Source organism: Bactrocera neohumeralis, unplaced genomic scaffold (genome assembly GCF_024586455.1).
Source record: "Bactrocera neohumeralis isolate Rockhampton unplaced genomic scaffold, APGP_CSIRO_Bneo_wtdbg2-racon-allhic-juicebox.fasta_v2 ctg3813, whole genome shotgun sequence".
Classification (NCBI taxonomy): domain Eukaryota; kingdom Metazoa; phylum Arthropoda; class Insecta; order Diptera; family Tephritidae; genus Bactrocera; species Bactrocera neohumeralis.
The window spans coordinates 1-6388 of record NW_026091000.1 but is presented as its reverse complement, the minus strand read 5'-3'; the positions used below and the strand labels follow the sequence as shown (position 1 = coordinate 6388).

The 6388-nt window shown below is 41.2% G+C and overlaps 1 long non-coding RNA gene across 1 annotated transcript; it reads left to right on the top strand.

The window, feature by feature from the left end:
- Window positions 1-1400: 1400 nt before the first annotated feature.
- LOC126767073 (uncharacterized) lies at window positions 1401-1933 on the top strand. Its single transcript, XR_007669010.1, has 2 exons — window positions 1401-1556; window positions 1775-1933. It is a non-coding gene; the product is annotated as an uncharacterized LOC126767073 (long non-coding RNA).
- Window positions 1934-6388: the final 4455 nt, after the last annotated feature.

Sequence of the window (6388 nt, the reverse complement as noted above, 5' to 3'; positions counted from 1 at the left end):
CGGCAGTGCATTTGGAAAAAATTCCATAATTTAACATTTAGGTATAAAACCGACTTTTCTTGCATGTACACATTTAGCAATCCATATCAAGTTGCTTCAAATCATTAGCTTAACATATTAAAGTTAATTAACCCTCATCATTTTACTCAAGTTGGCATAAGACCATAACGGCAGTGCATTTGGAAAAAATTCCATAATTTTGCATTTAGGTATAAAATCGACTTTCTTGCATGTACACATTTAGAAATCCATATCAAGTTGCTTCAAATTATTAGCTTCACATATTAAAGTTAATTAACCATCATCATTTTACTCAAGTTGACATAAGACCATAACGGCAGTGCATTTGGAAAAAATGCCTTAATTTTACATTTAGGTATAAAACCGACTTTCTTGCATGTACACATTTAGTATTCCATATCAAGTTGTTTCAAATTATTAAGTTCAAATATTAAAGTTAATTAACTTTCTTTATCTTATACCCTAGACAGACATGTGCTTTCCGTACTACTATTTGTACTACAATGAAAGCTCATGAAACCATACACCAGCATAGTGACACACATCTAGTATGCCTACCTAGTACATTCAACAGCTGACGTAAATTTTTTTAAATATATAAAATGAAAATGGACGTTACCAAAGTGATAACCGCAAAGTTTAAAAATGCATTCCGACTGAGCAGGGAGACGTTTTTTTATTTAGTGGACGCATTAAAAATTGTGCGCAAAAAGGATACCTATTTGCGTAACGCCATACCACTTGAAAAACGAATTGCTGTCGCTTTACAAGTTTGCGAAGAAATATGCAGAGTGTTTAAGAATGAAGTATTCGATGCATATCCGCCGAATGATGTGAAAGTGAATGAAATAGTCTATGGTTTTGAACATTTAGGATTTCCGCAATGTTATGGCGCAATAGATGGGTGCCACATTGAAATAAAGCCCCCAAAAAACGAAGCCAGCGATTATTATAACTTTAAAGGGTGGTACTCGACGGTTTTATTTGCATCAGTGGATTATAGATGCAGATTTACTTATATGTATCAATGTTGGTACACCAGGACGAAGCAATGACTCCACATTATTTGAGCAGTCGGCTTTGAAAAAGTGTCATTCCGATAACGAAATTTTTAAAAAATATGCAAAAACAATCGAAGGCATTGAGGTGCCGATACTCCTTATAGGAGATTCAGCATTCAAACTGTCTAAATACGTTATGAAACCATTTCCATTTTCTGTTAATCAACCAGAAAGTGAAAAAATATTTAACAGACGCATTTCATCGTGCCGAAGAGTTGTGGAAAATGCTTTCGGACATTTTAATTTAATTTTATTAATTAATAATTAATTTAAAAAATGTTAACCTTGTTATAAAATCTTGTTGCATTATTCATAACATATGCAACAATAGAAATGACACTGTCAATCTGCAATGGATTCAACAAGCAAACGCTGGAAATAGCGGAAGGCAACCTCATATAGCACACATAGACAGACAAGAAATCATTTGCGGAATTGAAATTCGACAGGCAATTATGACACATTTTATCCACGGTAAATATTATTTTTAATTTTTAGAAAGAATTGATATTTTTTTATTTACATATGTTTATTTAACATAGCCATAAGAACGGCGTTGGTTTGCTCCATCAATTTGAGGGCCTTTTCCTCATTTTCCAAAGATTTATTGAAATAAGCTTCCATCATCTTTTGCTCTTTTTTAGCCAGTTCGAGATAATCTTCATCACTATTCCTCTTTCTCTTTATTGCAGCCGACGAAGTTGATGGTGCTTCTTCAGGTCCACTTTCATTTGACAATGAAGATGCCGCCATCGATGCGTCTAATGGATCCGTAACTGTGGAATAAAAGATGTATAATACATACATTGAAATTGTAATATTAAAATAAAATAATTGCTATTTCAAACAAACCATTTTCAGTGCTTTCGTCGGCCAGTTCGTGTGTGAAATTTGATTTATAGCTGCCAATTATTTTGTGTATGGCGTCGTAGAATTCCCAATTAGACGGAGCTCCTCCGCTTGGGCCCACAGCCTTCCGTTCCTGTCTGATATGTTTAAATTAGCACATACTTAGTTTTATTGTATAATTATTTACAAACCTGTACTTCTTTGTTAAATTGTTAATTCGATTTCGCAGCTCGGCTGGCGCTAGGAAAACACCGTGTTCATTTGCAAGTTGCGTGCTCATTGCCGAGTAAATGTGGCTATTTTTGTGAACTCCACGCAGTTGGGAATTAAATTGTGCCCACACTTCAATTATATTTTTTATTGCGGCATTCCCAATATATTTTTTTGGACTTTCTCCATATTTTTTTTTACCGCCACAACAGATAAATTTATTTATTTTTTAATTTGTCAGCTGGCAGCGAAAACATATGATTTTGACAGAATGAGCTTTAAAGCTTTGGGTGTGTTCAATGCGATCCATCGTAGTACATTGCAGAACACCAATGAATTTCAATGGTATGTAGTATGCTATTGTAGTACGGAACTCTATTTGCTTTGGAACAAAAATGTGAAATGCTGATGGCACACATATCTTCTTCTTCTTAATTGGCGTAGACACCGCTTACGCGATTATAGCCGAGTTAACAACAGCGCGCCAGTCGTTTCTTCTTTTCGCTACGTGGCGCCAATTGGATATTCCAAGCGAAGCCAGGTCCTTCTCCACTTGGTCCTTCCAACGGAGTGGAGGTCTTCCTCTTCCTCTGCTTCCCCCGGCGGGTACTGCGTCGAATACTTTCAGAGCTGGAGTGTTTTCATCCATTCGGACAACATGACCTAGCCAGCGTAGCCGCTGTCTTTTAATTCGCTGAACTATGTCAATGTCGTCGTATATCTCGTACAGCTCATCGTTCCATCGAATGCGATATTCGCCGTGGCCAATGCGCAAAGGACCATAAATCTTTCGCAGAATTTTTCTCTCGAAAACTCGTAACGTCGACTCATCGGTTGCTGTCATCGCCCAAGCCTCTGCACCATATAGCAGGACGGGAATTATGAGGGACTTATAGAGTTTAGTTTTTGTTCGTCGAGAGAGGACTTTACTTTTCAATTGCCTACTCAGTCCGAAGTAGCACCTGTTGGCAAGAGCAATCCTGCGTTGGATTTCCAGGCTGACATTGTTCGTGGTGTTAATACTGGTTCCTAAGTAGACGAAATTATCTACAACTTCAAAGTTGTGACTGTCAACAGTGACGTGAGAGCCAAGTCGCGAGTGCGACGACTGTTTGTTTGATGACAGGAGATATTTCGTTTTGCCCTCGTTCACTGCCAGACCCATTTTCTGTGCTTCCTTGTCCAGCCTGGAGAAAGCAGAACTAACGGCGCGGGTGTTGAGGCCGATGATATCAATATCGTCGGCATACGCCAGCAGCTGTACACTCTTATAGAAGATGGTACCTTCTCTGTTTAGTTCTGCAGCTCGAACTATTTTCTCCAGAAGCAGGTTGAAGAAGTCACACGATAGGGAGTCGCCTTGTCTGAAACCTCGTTTGGAATCGAACGGCTCGGAGAGGTCCTTCCCGATCCTGACGGAGCTTTTCGTGTTGCTCAGCGTCAACTTACACAGCCGTATTAGTTTTGCGGGGATACCAAATTCAGACATCGCGGCATAAAGGCAGCTCCTTTTCGTGCTGTCGAAAGCAGCTTTGAAATCGACAAAGAGGTGGTGTGTGTCGATTCTCCTTTCACGGGTCTTTTCCAAGATTTGGCGCATGGTGAATATCTGGTCGGTTGTTGATTTTCCAGGTCTGAAGCCACACTGATAAGGTCCAATCAGTTTGTTGACGGTGGGCTTTAATCTTTCACACAATACGCTCGATAGAACCTTATATGCGATGTTCAGGAGGCTAATCCCACGGTAGTTGGCGCAGATTGTGGGGTCTCCTTTTTTATGGATTGGGCATAGCACACTTAAATTCCAATCGTTGGGCATGCTTTCGTCCGACCAAATTTTACAAAGAAGCTGATGCATGCACCCTATTAGTTCTTCGCCGCCGTGTTTGAATAGCTCGGCCGGTAGTCCGTCGGCCCCTGCCGCTTTGTTGTTTTTGAGGCGGGCAATTGCTATTCGAACTTCTTCATGGTCGGGTAATGGAACGTCTGCTCCATCGTCATCGATTGGGGAATCGGGTTCTTCTTCTCCTGGTGTTGTGCGTTCACTGCCATTCAGCAGGCTGGAGAAGTGTTCCCTCCATAATTTAAGTATGCTCTGGGCATCAGTGACTAGATCACCTTTGGGGGTTCTACAAGAGTATGCTCCGGTCTTGAAACCTTCTGTAAGCCGCCGCATTTTTTCGTAGAATTTTCGAGCATTACCCCTGTCGGCCAGCTTATCAAGCTCTTCGTACTCACGCATTTCGGCCTCTTTCTTCTTCTGTCTGCAAATGCGTCTCGCTTCCCTCTTCAACTCTCGGTATCTATCCCATCCCGCACGTGTAGTGGTCGATCGTAACGTTGCGAGGTAGGCAGCCTGTTTTCTCTCCGCTGCGACACGGCACTCCTCGTCGTACCAGCTGTTCTTTTGCTCTTTCCGAAAACCAATGGTTTCGGTTGCAGCTGTACGTAAGGAATTTGAAATGCCGTCCCACAGTTCCCTTATACCGAGTTGTTGACGAGTGCTCTCAGAGAGCAGGAGTGCAAGCCGAGTAGAAAATCGTTCGGCTGTCTGTTGTGATTGCAGCTTCTCGACGTCGAACCTTCCTTGTGTTTGTTGACGTGCGTTTTTTGCTGCACAGAGGCGGGTGCGTATCTTGGCTGCAACAAGATAGTGATCCGAGTCGATGTTAGGACCTCGGAGCGCACGCACATCTAAAACACTGGAGACGTGTCTTCCATCTATCACAACATGATCGATCTGGTTGGTAGTTTTTCGATCCGGAGACTGCCAGGTAGCTTGATGTATCTTCTTGTGCTGGAATCTAGTACCACAGATAACCATATTTCGGGCCCCGGCGAAGTCGATCAGCCTCAGCCCATTTGGGGATGTTTCGTCGTGGAGGCTGAATTTACCGACCGTAGTGCCAAATATACCTTCTTTGCCCACCCTGGCGTTAAAGTCGCCAAGCACGATTTTGACATCGTGGCGGGGGCAGCTCTCATAAGCGCGCTCCAAGCGCTCATAGAAGGCATCTTTGGTCACATCGTCCTTCTCTTCCGTCGGGGCGTGGGCGCAAATCAGCGATATGTTGAAGAATCTCGCTTTGATGCGGATTGTGGCTAGACGTTCATTCACCGGAGTGAATGATAGTACTCGGCGACGGAGTCTCTCTCCCACCACGAATCCAACACCAAACTTGCGCTCCTTTATATGGCCACTGTAGTAAATGTCACAAGGACCTACTCTTCTCTGTCCTTGTCCCGTCCATCGCATTTCTTGGACGGCGGTGATGTCAGCCTTTATTTTCGCGAGGACATCAACCAGCTGGGCAGCGGCACCTTCCCAATTAAGGGTCCGGACATTCCAGGTGCATGCCCTTATCTCGTAGTCCTTATTTCGTTTGCCATGGTCGTCATCAAAAGGGGGTTTCTCTTCCGAGGCTGTCGCTTTCTTTTCATTGGGGGTGTTTTTTACGTGGCGGGTCCCAAACCCAGCGCACAACCCTAAGCAGGGGATGGCACACATATAGGTTCTATATTATACTACATTATGTACTACATGTGTGTCTTGGGTATTACTAAAAATCGCATAAAGCCATAACGGCAGTGCATTTGGAAAAATTCCACAATTTTTCAATTACATACAAAACCAATTTTCCTGCATTTAAACATTTAGCAATCCATATCAAGTTGCTTCAAATCATTAGCTTAACATAATAAAGTTAATTAACCCTCATCATTTTACTCAAGTTGACATAAGACCATAACGGCAGTGCATTTGGAAAAATTCCATAATTTTACATTTAGGTATAAAACCGACTTTCTTGCATGTACACATTTAAAAATCCATATCAAGTTGCTTCAAATCATTAGCTTCACATTTAAAGTTATTTAACCTTCTTCATCTTACAGAAGTTGGCATAAAGCCAAAACGGCAGTGCATATGGAAAAATTCCATAATTTTACATTTAGGTATAAAATCGACTTTCTTGCATGTACACATTTAGAAATCCATATCAATTTGCTTCAAACTAATAAATTCACAAATTAAATTTAATTAACCATCATCATTTTACTCAAGTAGATATAAGGCCATAACGGCAGTGCATTTGGAAAAAGTGCCTTAATTTTACATTTAGGTATAAAACCGACTTTCTTGCATGTACACGTTTAGAAACCCATATCAAGTTATTTCAAATTATTAAGTTCACATATAAAAGTCAATTAACTTTCTTCATCTTACTATAGTTCGCATAAAGCCATAA